The following is an 18524-nucleotide window of genomic DNA, read 5'->3' as shown; positions in this document are numbered from 1 at the left end:
GGACCCCGAGCGTCGACCGCACTTTATTTATATTTTTATTTAGTGCATTCCACCATTCCTAACATTATACTAGCGCCAGAGTCTGGCTAGTGATGGCAGAACAGCAGCAACTCTTACAGTGTATTCGGCAGCTTGAGGCCTGGCTGGCCACTCTTGAGATGGCTCTCTCAGCTGCACAATCCACCGAAGCTGCTGTAAAGGCAATCACAGACGCAGTTTCCCGTATGTCCACGTCCTCCCCCGCGCCGACAGTTACCCGCCTCCCGTTGCCCGGTAAAGTTTCTGGTGATGGCGCCTCCTGTAGGGGTTTCATCAGCCAGTGCTTCATTCAGCTAGAGTTACTGGCTGCGCGATTCCCTACGGAACGGGCCAAGGTGGCGTTTATTGTCTCCCTGCTGTTGGGCAAAGCGTTGGAGTGGGCTACGCCACTATGGGAACGTGGTGACCCAGAGGTCCGGACCGCTGCTCACTTTCTAACAGCTGTTAAGCAGGTCTTCCTCGGTCCACGGGTCACGCACGATACCTCTCTTCAGCTTCTAGCTTTGACTTAGGGTGCTCTCTCGGTTAGTCAGTATGCCATCCGTTTTCGGACACTGGCTTCCGAGTTGGAGTGGTCTGATAAAGCCCTCATCCCTGTGTTTTGGAGAGGTTTGGCGGAGCACGTAAAAGATGCTCTCTCCACTAGAGAGGTTCCTGCCAGTTTGGAAGAGCTGATTGCCATTTCCACCCGCACTGACCTCCGTTTTTCGGAGCGCGGTATGGAGTGTGCTCCATCCAAACGGAAGGTTACTCCGGCTCCCAATTTTTTTGAGCCTCTGGAACTACCCGAGCCAGAGGTTCCACCTCCAGAGCCCATGAAGGTGTCTCGCGCCGTTCTTCAGGCATGTCCGGCACAAGACTCCAGTCTCGGCCTTATTTGTCAACACGCGGGGTCTCAGAACAACTGTGCCCCGCAACGGCCAGATTCTCTACCACCGGGTAAGACACTTGTTCCTCCCCACCTTCGGCTGAAGGTTCTTGCTTGGGCACACACGTCCAGGAGGCGTGGTCACTGTGGCTATATGCAGACCACAAAACTCCTGGCAGGGTCTTACTGGTGGCTGCACAGGGCTCAGGATGTTAAAAATATATTCGGGCCTGCGCCTTTTGTGCTCGTAATAGCCTCCTTAAGTAAAGAGCGGAGACGCCTGCCGACACACGGTGGCGTTCCACTTTAACTTCCGCTCCCGCTGTCTCACACGGGTCCCTTCTCAGACCTGGCGATCTTGCCACCCCTGAGGCCTTCCACGTGTCCCGGGTCTCTCTGTCATCTACCGGGACATCAGACGTGCCTGTGGATTAGTCTGAGGCCTATACCTCTTACGGGCACAAGTTGGTGGATCATAAGGCTCAGGGACGGGGGGCCCTAGGAGGGGGGGTAATGTTAGGAGTCGGATTCCTGCGTTTTCTCAGCAGGGATCCAGATCCTCACATTCTGCACTCTCCTCCTATTTTGCCACTGCAGAGAAGATTGCAGAGGAGATTGCCTTGCAGCAAATCTCTCCTGACGCTAAGTCCTTCTGTCCTCTTACTGGGCATGCTCATGGGACGATCTCCCATTGGAGATCAGGAGTCGTGTGCTCAGGTCCCGCTCCAGTTCTCATTGGTCCATCTCAGAGATCTGGAAGCATGCAGAAGGTCCCGGCTACTATAAAAGGCACGCATGGCTGTTCCGCCATGCGCTGGTATAGTCATACTTGCTGCTGTGTGTATAAGGACGGATGCATGATTCTGGTGACTGATTCATTTGAAACCCCTTCCCTCTGATATTACGCATGTGAATAGGGACTGAGTTAGTTTCAGCGCCAGCGCTCTTCTGCTTCAACTCGCACAGCTGCTAGCGTCCGACATTGCGCTTGCGCCTTGCCTTTATCGTTTGGCCGCAGTGTCCACGCCGCGCTGCAGTAGCAGCCTCCTTTGCGTTTGCAGTTGCAATGCCGCGCACCCGGTAGGTCTAGATGGGCGTAGTGCCGCCGTCTTGGGCTTCTCCTGTGACCGTATACCGTGTGTGCGTTTTTTACTGAGTTCTGTGACTACAACAGGCTCAGTTATTTGTGTTTGTACTTTTTGGCATCTCCGTGAGTTTAACTGAGATTGCTCTGCACACCTGGGTGGAGTTTAACCCCGTGTGCAATTCTGCTATATTGCTCCTACCACCACCTAGCAGCGGTTATTTCACCTACTGCACGGTGGACCCCGAGCGGCGAACGCACTTTATTTATATTTTTATTTAGTGCGTTCCGCCATTCCTAACAATCTATCCCATAGCTATCTATCTATCTATCCCATATCTATCTATCCCATATCCAGGGGCGGACACAGACTGTAGTGGGCCCCTGTGCAAGAAATTTTTCGGGGTCCCCCCGTCCTTCATAGGGCAACAAAGTTATGTAAACATATAGATAGGTAATATATATAGGAACCCCCGTTTCCCTTTGTTTCATAATGCTCTCCCCCATATGCGGTCTACTTTTGGCATAGTGCTTCTCGCCCCATGTGCCCCCCCCAGTTTATGCTGCTTCTCCCCCTATGTGGGCCGCCCGATTCGTGTTTCTTCTCCCCCCCATGAGCCGTCCCATTCATGAGCAGCCAAGCATCTCCCCCAGGGTCCCCCCATTCATGAGCAGTCATGCTTCTCCCCAGGGGCCCCCCCATTCATGAGCAGCAATGCTTCTCCCTAGGGGCCCCCCCATTCATGAGCAGCCAAGGCCATGCTTCCCTTCTCCCCAGGCCAGGGGCCCCCCCATTCTTGAGCAGCCAGGCCATAATGCTTCAGTTCTCCCCCAGGACGGAGACCCCCAAAATCATGCCTGCCATGTTCAGTTCTCCCCCACCCCAGGAGCCCCCCAAAATCGTGCCTGCGCCTCAGTCCCAGTCCTGCTCAGCTCTGGTAGTACTCTTACCTGGAGCAGGCAGGGCAGGCCAGACCAAGAGGATCCATCCATTCCACACTGTCCAGTGTCCGCACTCCGCACATTCCTGAACAGCTGCAGTATATGGGCAGGGGCAGGGCTGCCACTAGGAATTTCAGGACCCCATACTTGGAAAATTTTCGGGGCCCCCGTAAGACTCCGCCCAGGCTCCACCCCAGCCCCGCCTCCCACCTTCAAACTGTCCACAGTCCCACCGCCCTCTCTTGGAAAACTCCACTTTTCACCAATCACACATTAACGGTTCCCATCACCAGATCACACATATAGCCGGCAGATTTTTTTTTCGCCAAAATATTTTTTAAGCCGCCATCACAACACTGTAGACACTTTTGGCCGAGCTCTACTCTACTGTAACCTATTAAATATTTGTTAAAATATGCAATACAATTTAGGTACATTTGTATTAATTTTTCAATTTTTAAAATGATCATTAATATCATACAATGGACAAATTCCACCGCACCTTGACCAGACACAATATTACCACCACATAGTGACCTATAATTAATACCACATACAAGGAACAAATACCGTCACACCAGGACCAGACTATATATTACTACCACAGTGACCAAATAATACCACATACAAAGAACAAATACCACCGCACCATGACCAGACCACATATTACCACCACAAAGTGACCAAATAATAGCACATACAAGGGACAAATACTGCAACACCATGTCCAGACCACATATTACCACCATATAGTGACTGAAAACGACAATACTGATCAGTAATAAAAAAAACAATACTATCGCTATAAGTGCCATCATACACAGGGGATCTGTACTTACTATCCAGTGTCTGTGTACTGGTAATACAGTGATTAATGACATAATACACAGGAGCTCTGTATATAACGTACAGGTAATACAGTGATCACTGGTGACATTATACACAGGACCTCTGTATATAGTATACAGTGTATAGTGTCAGTGTACAGGTAACACACTAACTCACCAGTGATGTCTCTAGGTAAAGTCCTTCATCCTTGCTTTTAATCTTTCATCCAGCACAGATCGCCATCACTTCTTCCAGCAAGGGCTCGTCTCTGCAGGAAATAACACAGTTATCTAGAGCTCCGCTTGCAGAACACATTACTTATTTTTTTCCCAACTTCTACACTACACCAAATGAAGAAAAAAAGGCAACATAGTAACAGGACTGCCCCCCCATTTAAAACGGTATACTCAAAAAATAAAATAAATACATCACTGCAGTAATAATATCCTATAATTAGCCCCTATGGTAATAATATCCCCCATCCTGGCCCCCATGTGTCTCATTCCTGACTTCAGCCATATGGTCTCCCATCCCACCCTCATGAGTATCCATTGTGCCCCATAGGATCTCCCCATCTGTCTCCATCGTATCCATCTTGCCCCATGATCCTGCCCCATCTGTCCTGCCCCATCTGTGTACAATCCTGCCCCATCTGTGTACAATCCTGCCCAATGTCTCAATTTTGCCCTGTTTCAATCATTCCCCTTGTGTCTTTCATCCTGTCCCCATTGTCTTCAATCATGCCCCCTGTGTCTTTCATCCTGTCCCCTTTGTCTCCAATCATGCCCCCTGTACCTGCAATCCTTCCCCCCGTGTCTCCAGTCCTGCCCCGTGTCTCCAGTCCTGCCCCTGTGTCTCCAATCATGCCCCTTGTGTCTGCCATCCTGCCCCCAGTGTCTGCCATCCTGCTCCCTGTATCTCCAATCCTGCCCCCTGTATCCAATCCTGCCCCATCTCCACCCTGCCCCCAATCCTGCCCTCGTCTCCATCCAGCCCCCATCTCCAATCCTGCCTCCAATGTCTCCAATCCTGTCCCAAATGTCTCCAATCCTGCCCCCAATGTCTCCATCCTGCCCCCAATGTCTCCATCCTGCCCCCATCTCCATCCTGCCCCCATCTCCATCCTTCCCCATCTCCATCCTGCCCCCAATGTCTCCAATCATGCCCCGTCTCCAATCCTGCCCTTTCTGCATCCTGACCCGTCTCCAATCCTGACCCATCTCCAATCCTGACCCATCTCCATCCTGCCCCATCTCCATCCTGCCCCTGTCTCCATCCTGCCCCTGCCTCCAATCCTGCCCCATCTCCATCCTGCCCTGTCTCCATCCTGCCCCCAATGTCTCCAATCCTGCCCTGTCTCCATCTTGCCCCCAATGTCTTCAATCCTGCCCCATCTCCATCCTGCCCCGTCTCCATCCTGCCCCCAATGTCTCCAATCCAGCCCATGTCTCCATCCTGACCCATCTCCAATCCTGCCCCAACTCCAATCCTGCCCCATCTCCATCCTGCCCCCAATGTCTCCAATCCTGCCCCGTCTCCAATCCTGCCCCCGTCTCCAATCCTGCCCCCGTCTCCAATCCTGCCCCCGTCTCCAATCCTGCTCCCATCTCCAATCCTGCCCCGTCTCCAATCCTGCCCCCGTCTCCAATCCTGCCCCCATCTCCAATCCTGCCCCCGTCTCCAATCCTGCCCTCTTCTCCAATCCTGCCCTGTCTCCAATCCTGCACCCATCCTGTCCCGTCTCCAATCCTTCCCCATCTCCATCTTGCCCCCAATGTCTCTAATCCTGCCCCCAATGTCTCCATACTGCCCCATCTCCATCCTGCCCCCAATGTCTCCAGTCCTAGCCCCAATATCTCCAATCCTGCCCCAATGTCTCCAGTCCTGAGCCCGTGTGCATCCTGCCCCCATCTCCATCCTGCCCCATCTCCAACCTGCCCCCAATGTCTCCATCCTGCCCCATCTCCATCCTACCCCCAATGTCTCCAATCCTGCCCCATCTCCAATCCTGCCCTGTCTCCAATCCTGCCCCATCTCCAATCCTGCCCCCATCTCCAATCCTGCCCTGTCTCCAATCCTGCACCCATCCTGTCCCGTCTCCAATCCTTCCCCATCTTCATCTTGCCCCCAATGTCCCCAATCCTGCCCCCAATGTCTCCATCCTGCCCCATCTCCATCCTTCCCCCAATGCCTCCAATCCAGATCCTGTGTGAAGCGAGCTCAGCTAAAAAGACCTGTGGTGATGTCATCGTCATGTGATCAAGGGGCGAAGCTGATCAATGGTGAAGGCCTGTGATCAGCTCCGCCCCTTGATCACATGACGATGACGTCACCACAGGTCCTCCAATGCTTCAGCGCTGCTCTCCTCTCCTGCGCCCCACATGGCTAATTTGAAAACTGAATAATTAGCCATGCGGTGCAGGAGGCTGGAGGGGCCCCCCTCTTCCCCGGGGCCGCCGTTCAATGAACGGTCCGCCCCTGCCCATATCTATCCATCTATTTATCTATCTATCATCTATCACATATCTGTCTATCATCTATTATCTATCTATCATCTGTCTTTCTATCTATACAAAAAATCTGACCAGCCCCTCCTAAGTGTGAATAGGTGCAAATGAAAGGCGGTCAGGGTGGTAGTCATGGCAACGGACTGTACGGTCCCCACACCCTGACGCCCCACAGATAAAATGCAATGTCCCTTCTGCTGCATGTGCAGCGTGCCCAGCAGTGCACTCACGTTTACTGTCAGAGTCCCCTCGGCTTCTGTCACTATGGCTCCGCATTCCCGAGCTCCACAAACCATTCCAGAGACAAAGTTCTTTTCCAACATACACAGAGCAGCATGTCCTGCACTTTCCCTGCCATCTGGGCAGCCTCTGTTCTTCCTGACAACTCTGTCTCTCTTCTGGTAGTCCCTGCCTCGCCCCTGGACAATCTCTGTCCCGTCCGTGCCTTCTGTCCCATCAGCTGCCTACCATTCCCCCATCCAGTTTCAGTAGAAAAAGGTGCCAGGTTCACCATCTTAGCTCCACCTGCCCCGGTCATAGACCCCGGATCCCTCTTGGAATGGTACTGCCTAAGCTGGTGCCTGCCTGCGTGACTCTCAGTCTGGGGCCCCTTTCTGCCATAGCAGCTTTATCCCCATGACCGGTAGACTGTCTCTTTCACTGCTGCTCCTGACTCCTTGCCCTGGGCAAGTATGCCCTGGCTCTGCTGCCTAACCAGGAAATATCTCTCCTATATTCTATTGCTCTGCACTGCACTGCTCTAACTCCTCCCCACTGGGAAAGCCCTTATGCTACCTGTACCTAAACTAACACTCCTATTCCTGTCTCTAATATGTCCCCCTCTATTCTAATCCCACTATTGTTCTATACTAACTTATACCCTATCCTAGCCCTAATCTTATACACAACACATGGTACATTTACATTACAGCACATGACAAACATCAAATACATTCACATTAACCCCTTCGTGACCGGGCCAATTTTTTAAATTCTGACCAATGTCACTTTATGTGGTCATAACTCTGGAACGCTTCAACAAATCCCAGTGATTTTGAGACTGTTTTTTTTCGTGGCACATTATAATTTATGATAGTGGTAAATTTAGATTGATATATTTTGTGTTTATTTATAAAAAATATCAGAAACTTGACAAAAATGTAAAAAAAATTGCAATTTTCAAGCTTTGAATGATTATCCACTTGGGTAGAACAAACAAGATGTATAATTATGTGTTTAATTGGAAAACACTGGGCAAAATTGTCACTGCAAAAGACCTGGGTGTATGGGTGGACGACAAACTCACATTTAATGGCCAGTGTCAGGCAGCTGCTGCAAAGGCAAATAAAATAATGGAATGCATTAAAAGAGGCATAGATGCTCATGAGGAGAACATAATTTGACCTCTATATAAGTCACTAGTGCGACCACACTTAGAATACTGTGTACTGTTCTGGTCTCCGGTGTATAAGAAAAACATAGCTGACCTGGAGCGGGTGCAGAGAAGAGCGACCAAGGTTATTAGGGAACTGGGGGGTCTGCAATACCAAGACAGGTTATTACACTTGGGGTTATTTAGTTTGGAGAATCGAAGGCTTAGGGGTGATCTTATTACAATGTATAAATATGTGCGGGGACAATACAAAGACCTTTCTAATGATCTTTTTACTCTTAGACCTGTGACGGGGACAAGGGGGCATCCTCTACGTCTGGAGGAAAGAAGGTTTAAGCATAATCACAGATGTGGATTCTTTACTGTAAGCAGGGCCTGCATTTGGACCAGGCAGACCAGGAAGATGCCTGGTGCCACCACCTACAAAGGGGGGCCCCCTGCATCTGCAGTCCATTTATGAAGTGCCCAGAGGGTGTACAGCAGTGAATAATTGATCTGTAGTCCGGAGCATCTGTCTCACAAAGCCCCTTGAGCCCCCCTGTCTCTTTCTTCCTGCAGTCAGGTTAAAAGTTGAGAATGAGGGGGAGGGGCCGATTACAGCACAGTGACAGCCAGGACTATGCCTGCAGCTCTGTATGTCTCCTCCTGAGTCCTGATCATGGCTGCTCCTAGCACTGTCCTGAGAATGGATATGCCTAAGTGAAGCCGCAGAACCTGGTAAGAGAAGCAGTGACAGGTCAGAGAGCAGTGATTTACTCACTGTGGTCCTGAGCTCTGAGCTGATTGCTGCATGATCAGGATTCACAGCCACATACAGCAGCGATCAGCATCAGCTCTGACCACAGTCACTAATCACTGCTTGTAATTTGACAGGACGACCTCCTGTCACTACTGTCTGGATGACACAAGACAGGGATATTGTCTGCTGAATCAGGGGATTTATGATATAGAAATAAATGAATTCCCATATGAAATAATAAGGGTAAACCATACATATACAGTTGTGGCCAAAAGTATTGACACCCCTGCAATTCTGTCAGATAATACTCAGTTTCTTCCTGAAAATGATTGCAAACACAAATTCTTTGGTATTATTATCTGCATTTAATTTGTCTTAAGTGAAAAAACACAAAAAGAATTGTCCTAAAGCCAAATTGGATATAATTCCACACCAAACATAAAAAAGAGGGTGGACAAAAGTATTGGCACTGTTCGAAAAATCATGTGATGCTTCTCTAATTTGTGTAATTAACAGCACCTGTAACTTACCTGTGGCACCTAACAGGTGTTGGCAATAACTAAATCACACTTGCAGCCAGTTGACATGGAATAAAGTTGACTCAACCTCTGTCCTGTGTCCTTGCGTGTACCACATTGAGCATGGAGAAAAGAAAGAAGACCAAAGAACTGTCTGAGGACTTGAGAAACCAAATTGTGAGGAAGCATGAGCAATCCCAAGGCTACAAGTCCATCTCCAAAGACTTGAATGTTCCTGTGTCTACCGTGCGCAGTGTCATCAAGAAGTTTAAAGCCCATGGCACTGTGGCTAACCTCCCTAGATGTGGACGGAAAAGAAAAATTGACAAGAGATTTCAACGCAAGATTGTGCGGATGTTGGATAAAGAACAGCCAATAACATCCAAACAAGTTCAAGCTGCCCTGCAGTCCGAGGGTACAACAGTGTCAACCCGTACTATCCGTCGGCGTCTGAATGAAAAGGGGCTGTATGGTAGGAGACCCAGAAAGACCCCACTTCTTACCCCAAGACATCAAAAAGCCAGGCTGGAGTTTGCCAAAACTTACCTGAAAAAGCCTAAAACGTTTTGGAAGAAGATTCTCTGGTCAGATGAGACAAAAGTAGAGCTTTTTGGGCAAAGGCATCAACATAGAGTTTACAGGAGAAAAAAAGAGGCATTCAAAGAAAAGGTTCCCTGATGTTTTGGGGTTGCTTTGCTGCCTCTGGCACTGGACTGCTTGACCGTGTGCATGGCATAATGAAGTCAGAAGACTACCAACAAATTTTGCAGCATAATATAGGGCCCAGTCTGAGAAAGCTGGGTCTCCCTCAGAGGTCATGGGTCTTCCAGCAGGACAATGACCCAAAACACACTTCAAAAAGCACTAGAAAATGGTTTGAGAGAAAGCACTGGAGACTTCTAAGGTGGCCAGCAATGAGCCCAGACCTGAATCCCATAGAACACCTGTGGAGAGATCTAAAAATGGCAGTTTGGAGAAGGCATCCTTCAAATATCAGGGACCTGGAGTAGTTTGCCAAAGAAGAATGGTCTAAAATTCCAGCAGAGCATTGTAAGAAACTCATTGATGGTTACCGGAAGCGGTTGGTCGCAGTTATTTTGGCTAAAGGTTGTGCAACCAAGTATGAGGGTTTTGCTTTTTGCTTCATTCTCTTTTGTGTTTTTTCATTTAGGACAAATTAAATGAAGATAATAATACCAAAGAATTTGTGTTTGCAATCATTTTCAGGAAGAAACTGAGTATTATCTGACAGAATTGCAGGGGTGTCAATACTTTTGGCCACAACTGTATATAGTACTAGTACAGGTGTGCATAGGAATCAGCGTTTTTGGTGCATTTTTTTTTGCAGCCAAAGCCTGCTCTCTTGGTAGTAAAAACACTGCTTTCAAAATAGATTTCCAAAATCTGCTGCATGCGCTTTTTTTTCTGATTGAATTTCAGAACTGTAGCGCTTTTTAAATCTGCAGCGTGTCACTTCTTTCAGTGTGTTTTCACCCATAGAAAGCAATGAAAGAATAAAAAAAAAAAAGCTGCAGATATTGCATCGGTATTTTTCGCTGCAATTTTTTAAGTGGTTTTGGTGAATTAAACTATTAAGTCTCGTTCACACGTTCAGTATTTGGTCAGTATTTCATATCAGTATTTGTATAGCAGAAACAGCAGTGGAACAATCAGAGGAAAAGTGTAGTAAAAACACGGCACCACTTCTGGATTTCTCACCCTCCTGGTTTTGACTTGCACATACTGATGTGAAATACTGACCGAATACTCAACGTGGGAACGTGGCCTTAAACATACTGTAGGCAAAGCAAACATCCTCACTTTAAAAAAAAGCTGAAAAAAGTGTAAAGAACACCAGAAAACAAGCTGAAAAACAGGTGTTTTGAACACAACATTTTTACTGCCAATAGAACAGGTTTTGGTTACTAAAAAAAATGCATGGAAACATAGCCGTAGCGTTTCAGAGTTAGGCCGGGGTCACACTGGCAAGGAATACGGCCGAGTGAGAGGCGCTAAAAGCACGCATTAGACACGGACCAATGATTCTCTATGGGGTCCCTCGCACCAGCAGTATATTTCTCATCCGTATTCTACGGTCCGTGCCAATCGCAGCATGCTGCGATTGTCAGCGTACTGTGGCCATAGTACGCCAATGCAAGTCTATGGGTGCGCAAAAAATACGGATTACACACGGAACACACGTGTGACTTGCGAGAAATACGCACCCGGTGTCTTTTAGCAAAGCCGGCAATTCAGTGCGCGATACAGTAAACTCACACTGACAGGTTTAATAAAGAAAGAAAGAATAGATATATACGCATAGAATACATATATATATATATATGCATTCTATGTGTGTATATCTATTCTTTGGTTTCTGTTTAGAAACCCTGTCATAGGACTCCATTATATGTCCATTTTGCAAGCCTGCGAGAAAATCTCGCCATACGGATGCCATACGGATTACATACGGATGCTTACATGCGCAAAATACGCGACCACACCTGGATTACGGATGACATACGGAGCACTATTTAGGGGTCATTCATCCGTATTACGCATGTAAAATACTGACCGTATTTTGCGTCGGTTAGTGTGACCCCGGCCTAAGACTATCTGTGGTGTTACATAAGACTGCAGGTGACATCTATTACATTATCTGTTCTCTGAGAGTTATTACTGTTATCTCTGGTAAAAAAAAGAAAAGAAGCCAGCGCTGCTTAAGGTTAGAACGCATAACATAAAGTGCATATGCACATAATATCTAACTGTATTCAAAATGAGATATTTGGCAAAAAAATTGATCAATTCAATTGAGCCACCCCGCCGCGCCAAGGCAATCTCATGTGGGGGGTCCTACTCTACGTTTTTAATAAACACTGTGCCATTACGGCCTCCTAGATACATTAAAAGCAAGACCACTTTAAGTGCAATCCGTACCTGAGCATTTCTGGATCGCTCCCATGAAGCCAGAAAAAGCAAGTGCAGATGAAGGCCAACCAGGTCTGAATGCAGACATATCAGGTTTAGCCTCCACACATTGCCTGACCAGCAAACATAGATGAAGGGCAATGCAGGTTCAGACACAGGTGCACAATTAAATAAAGCTTGGGGCAGGGCGAGGCTGCTGTGTGTGTGCACAGCAGCCTAGATCCATCACAGTGAACACAGAAAAAATGGCGAACATAACCCAGCGCGCACGGCAAAAGTGGTGGTCAGCCACAAACCAACATGCAAAAAAAAGAAAAGAAGCCAGCGCTGCTTAAGGTTAGAACGCATAACATAAAGTGCATATGCACATAATATCTAACTGTATTCAAAATGAGATATTTGGCAAAAAAATTGATCAATTCAATTGAGCAACCCCGCCGCGCCAAGGCAATCTTTTTTTGCCAAATATCTCATTTTGAGTACAGTTAGATATTATGTGCATATGCACTCTATGCTATGCGTTCTATCCTTAAGCGGCGCTGGCTCCTCTCTCTTTTTTTTTTTGTTATCTCTGGTGTTACATAGGATGAGGCTACAGTCATGTGACTGGTCACGTGAGCCAGGGAGGGCTTCTGTTCTGGAGTGTGCTGTGCATAGAGGGAATTGTATGGCGATCGGTACACAGTCCCTTCTGAAATGACAGGTGGGCGTGGTGACTGATTCGCAGTGCGGGAAAACTACAATCCCGGCCGGGATAGCGGGTGGGAGTTTCAAAATTGGGACTGTCCCGCTGGATCCAGGACAGTTGGGAGCCTTGCTGTGTTATCTGCAGTGTTAAAAAAAATTAAGAAGGGGTTGGGGGGCAACTCTTTGTCTTGGGCCCCCCAATCTTTTCTGACCCTAGCAATGCTCCTGTGTAATGCTAATAGTGGCAGACCCGTTGGCTGATATAAGGCCCCTGAATATGAGGGCCACAGGCCCCTCTGCCACCTGTATCCACATCCTGCTAATGTAATGTAACCTAAATGTGTGATTTTACAATGTTAGCATTTGGGGCCCCACTTTAAACTTTTGCCTAGGGTTCCACTTTGTTTAAAACCGGCCCTGACTGTAAGAGCAGTGAGACTATGGATCTCTCTGCCATATGTTGTTGTAATGAATGATTCCCTACTAAAATTTAAGAAGGGACTGGATGCCTTTCTTGAAAAGTATAATGTTACAGGGTATATACACTACTTTCCTTAATATTGCGTTGTTCCAGGGAGCTAGTCTGATTGCCGTATGTGGAGTCGGGAAGGAATTTTTTTCGCCAATGTGAAGCTTACTGTTTGTCACATGTTTTTTTTTTGCCTTCCTCTGGAGGTTAGGTTAGGATATGTGTTGAACTAGATAGACTTAAAGTCTTCGTTCAACCTTAATAACTATGTTACTATCCCTTTAATCCAGATAGTCATACCACAGAAAAACATTAATAAATATCATTTCCCACATGTCTGCCTTACATCAGCATCATTTTTAAAACGCTAATTTATTTTGTTAGCATTTTAGGAGGTTTAAAAATGTAGCAATGATTTTTCATTTTTTCAAGGAAATTTGCAAAATTTAATTTTTTGAGGGACCTATCCAGGTTTGAAGTGACTTTAGGGGTGCTATATATTGGAAAACCCCAAACATGGTACCATTTTAAAAACTGCACCCCCTGACATATTGAAAACTGCTGTCAGGTAGTTTATTAACCCTTCAGGTGATTTTCAGGAATTAATGCAAAGTGGTATAGCTGGAATGAAAAAGTGTTTGTTTACCACCTAAATGTCACTAACTTCTGAACTGGCCGCTGTAGCCGGGAGACTCTAAGGCCGCTATTTGGCCTTGAACTGCTATGGCAAACATCAGGACCACACAATCATGATCTCGGTGTGTCAATTAGATTAAAGTGCAAGCCCCCACAATCTATTAACCATTCATTTGATGTAGTCACTTTTGACAGCAGCAACTAAGGGGTTAAACAGATATGGATGGTGCCAACACCAATCATTTGTGATACAACAAGTTGTCAGATATAGTGGACAGCCGACAGCTGCTGGATTGTCACCTGTATGGGGATGATATTCCCTTATATCTCAGGTCAGTAAATATACATACTGGCTGTCATGAAGGGGTTAATGAACATTAGCGTACCGCACACAATTAGTAGAACAAAGAGGGGAAAAGCATAGGAGGGTCCTCGCCAACTCCTTACACAAGCTGTAGTGACTGCAAAATATGTATAAAAAAAGCACAGCAGCACTCTGAATGCCAAGACATATAGCGTCAATGGAAATAACTTCTAACTGCATTGTCCGTCAGCAATATGTACTTACAAAAAAAGCGAAGGTTCTTAGCTCATAAATTGGCCAATAGATATATATCTATCTATATCCAAAAAACATGAAAGCAGCACACCATTTGGCAACGTGCAATTAATTGAGAAATATAGCATCCCTGGGAACATAAGCTCCCAGCCATTGTCTGTCCCCCTGAAAGGAGCAGAGATCACATGACAGAAATGAATCCCCCCTCCCGTGCCTATATACCCATCACACATCCTCCATCCCATAGGCACATCTTCCATCTTAAAGGGATCATTGGTATGGAAGTCAGAGCAAATCCAGCCAGCGCTTTGGTACTGACCCCAGGGTCAGGGTCTCTTAAAGGGATCATTAGTATGGAATTTAGGGCAAATCCACTCTGCGCTTTGGTACTGACCCCAGGCCTTTCTTAAAGGGATCTCCGGAATGGAAGTCAGGGCAAATCCATCCAGCGCTTTAATTCTGACCCCAGGCCTCTCTTAAAGGGATCCCTGGTATGGAAGTCAGGGCAATTGCCTTCAAATGCTCTGGTACTGACCCCAGGCTCTCTTAAAGGGATCCCCAGTATGGATGTTAGGGCAAATCCACTCAGCGCTCTGGTTCTGACCCAAGTCTCCTCTTAAAGGGATCCTCGGTACAGAAGTGAGGGAAAATCCACTCTGCGCTCTGATTCTCACCTCAGGCTTCTGTGGCGCCCCTGAGGCTCAGTCGCCACAGAGGTACTGCACCTCCTCCTAAGGTGTGGTACCTCACCATCCAGGTAAGTTGGATGCTCCTGACCATGCTCCAACACTCGCACCCCACACAACAGAGTAGTTCAGCAAAGCCACATTGCGGCTCCTTGCTTAGAGAGTAGCAGAGCAACATTGGTGGTTCCCTGCTTGGAACATGAAACGTGCTGGGAGGGGGGTGGAGTTTAGAATACATAAAAGAGCGGGAAGGTTTAGAATTACAAGTCAGTCTGGGAGAGGAAGCCACTCAGAGAAGAGTGAGGAAAGAAGATCCCTGAGAGAGGGATGGAGGAAGGAGGTGCTGCAGCAGACCTAAGTGACTCGGGTCTGCTGGCACGGGAAAGGAAAGAAGGAGAAAGACATTGAACTGAAACCTGATCTTCCATAAGAGAGAGAGATTAGAATGGAATGAATGAGTAAAAGGGAACAGAGAGGACGTGGGTTAGAGGAAGGTCTCCGAGGTTGTATGGACACTAATGGTTCTGCAGCAGACACCGGTGGAGTAGTGGGCTGTAAATGCACTAGACCCATCTAAGACTTGGGGGCACAACAGCAACTTGGATAGTGAGCTGGGACTCAGGAGTAGGGAGTCCCCGAAGCAGTCTACAGCTGTCTGCCGTACAAGTAGAGTTCTTGGGAACATCTGTCAGGAGGCACTCCAGTGTAACTCAGTACTGGGAGTACTTCACACTTAAAGGCGCTATAGAGGAGACGTTCAGAAAGGCACATGTTGGCGGAGCGTTAGAAGGGAGCATTCCATCTTGCCTGGAGGTTGATTGAGTCCCTGACCCGGAGGACACGGCATGGAGGCAGGCACCTGTGTGTACTACAGACTGTGAGTAAAGCTTTGGAACTGCAAGCCCTGGTGTCCTCCATTCATTCTTGCACCAACGCATCCAGCCCCGCTACATCTGGGTACCAGCTTCTACACCGCTTGTGCCTCTCCTCTTCCCCCACATCTACACTGCCCTGGGGCTACAGCTCCACCTGTGGGGAGCTTCACCATCTTGGCTGCAACACATCATGAGTCCCAGAGGATCTGCATGCAGCGTCGGCTGTTGAGTTCGTTTTCCCCTTCATTACTGAGGCCCGAGGAACTCCCTCTTCTGGTAAAGAAAGGTAGTGAGCCTGATTATCAAACACCTGAGGCTGATGATGTTGACTGGCTGAGTGGAGTTACTGACTGGATATAAGGCTGCCGACGCCCTTCTGCCCTGCGGGTGATTTCTCTGTGGGATCCTTGGAGACCAGTCTGAATTCCTGCTCCTCTAAAGCTAAGTTTGCTGCTCGGCCTTTTGCTTTGGTGCTTTGACTTTGTTTTGCTTTGTTTTTCTGGATTTCTGCCATTCCCTGCTGGGGTGTGCTGAATTCATTTAGCTCTGTCTTCTGAAAATACCTGAGTGCTGATTTAGTTTTTGAAGCCTAGCTGCTTCAGGGCCTTTTTCATATCAGCTTGTTGGCTTATGTCTTTGATAGGGTTTTGGCAGATTGCAGACAGCAGCCTTCCTGTCCTTTCCTATCTAGGTAGTTTTGGGCCCTGTCTTTGCTCAGTCTATCTTTTTGTCTGTGTTAGTATTTTCATCTTGCTTCACCGTCATTATATGTTGGGGGCTGCCTATTGCTTTGGGGTCTGCTCTGGGGCAGTTTAGATTTCCCCTTTCTTTCTTTAGGCCTATGTAATTCTCCGGCTGTGATCGAGGGGTCTAGGGCATCGTAGGAACCCCCCACGGCTACTGCTAGTTGTGTTGATAGGTTCAGGGGTCTGCAATCTGATAGTCGCCAACTTCTCTGGTTTTCTGGACTTAGCTTGTATTTCTGCTTTTGCCTCCTACGGTGACTCATTCATAACAGAATCACCCGCCATACCGCAGATCCTAGGGTACTCAATAGCAGGAAAGAATTGTAAAAAAAAAAAAAAAGTGTGTATATTTTTTCCTCTATATCTCTGAGGCCTTAGGGGGAATTTTTTTTTTTTTTTCACTCAATGGAGATAAAGCAATTGTCTGATCGTGTGGAGCAGCTCGCTGCGGAAGTGCGGGGAATTTCCGCCTACCTTGCACATTCACATGCTGCGGAACCAAAGATTCCTACACCTGATGTATTTTTTGGGGATCGGTCTAAATTTTTGAATTTCAAAAATAATTGTAAATTATTTTTTGCCTTGAAGCCTAACTCGTCAGGGAGCTCCGCGCAGCAGGTTAAAATTGTCATCTCTTTGCTGCGTGGCGATCCCCAGGATTGGGCGTTTTCTTTGAAACCAGATGATCCTATTCTGACTAATGTGAACGCATTCTTTCGAGCTTTGGGGTTGTTGTATGACGAACCTAATGCCATTGATCAGGCTGAAAAGACCCTGCTGGCATTGAGCCAGGGTCGTGATTCTGCAGAATTGTACTGTCAAAAATTCCGAAAGTGGGCAGTACTTACTACCTGGAATGATAATGCCTTGGCTGCTCTCTTTCGGAAGGGGTTGTCAGAAGCCGTAAAAGATACTATGGTGGGATTTCCTGTTCCCTCTGGTCTTGACGATTCTATGTCATTAGACATTCAGGTTGACCGGCGTTTGCGCGAACGCAAAGCTGCACGAGAGGTGTTGCCACCTGTTGAACAAATGTCTGAACCTATGCAATGTGATAGAGTTTTTTCCAGAGAGCAGCGTCAGGAGTTCAGAAGGCGTAATAAGTTGTGTTTTTTCTGTGGAGATGCCTCGCATATTATTTCTGTCTGTCCTAAACGAGAGAAACGCTTTGCACACACATTTTCTGTTGGGGGTGTTCAACCTAAGTTTCTTCTGGCTATTACTCTGATCTGCTCCCTGTACACATTTTCCGCCAAGGCTTTTGTGGATTCGGGAGCAGCCCTAAACCTAATGGACTTGAATTTTGCTAAACGCTGTGGATTTCCGATGACACCTCTGCAGACGCCTATCCCTTTGAGGGGGATTGATGCTACTCCTTTGGCTAAAAATAAACCCCAGTTTTGGACCCAGGTGGTAATACGGGTCGCCCCAGACCATCAAGAAAATTGCAGATTTTTGGTGTTGCATAATCTGCATGATACTATTGTTCTGGGGTTTCCCTGGTTACAGATTCATAATCCAGTTTTGGATTGGAAATCTGTGTCTGTGGTGAGTTGGGGTTGTCGGTGTGCCTTTAGTGAGGCTCCGGTGTTTTCCACCTCTCCTCAGTCGCATGATGTTCCTGATTATTTGGCGGACTTTTATGATGTATTTAGTGAGAATGAGTCTGCGTCTCTGCCTCCTCATAGGAGTTATGACTGTGCAATTGAACTGAGCCCGGGGTGTAAATTTCCCAAGGGTCGGCTCTTCAATTTATCTGTACCCGAGCACGAGGCTATGCGATCCTATATTAAGGAGGCGTTGGAGACGGGTCATATTAGACCATCCTCGTCACCCTTAGGTGCCGGTTTTTTTTTTGTAGCCAAAAAGGATGGATCATTAAGACCTTGTATTGATTATCGTGCCCTCAACAAAATTACTGTTAAATATCAGTATCCGTTACCCCTGATTTCTGATCTATTCTCCAGAGTTAAAGGTGCTTGCTGGTTTACCAAGCTTGACCTCAGGGGGGCGTATA

Source organism: Dendrobates tinctorius, unplaced genomic scaffold (genome assembly GCF_039654945.1).
Source record: "Dendrobates tinctorius isolate UK_male_01 unplaced genomic scaffold, ASM3965494v1 ptg000223l, whole genome shotgun sequence".
In the NCBI taxonomy this organism is placed as follows: domain Eukaryota; kingdom Metazoa; phylum Chordata; class Amphibia; order Anura; family Dendrobatidae; genus Dendrobates; species Dendrobates tinctorius.
Note: the sequence above shows the minus strand (reverse complement) of the source record.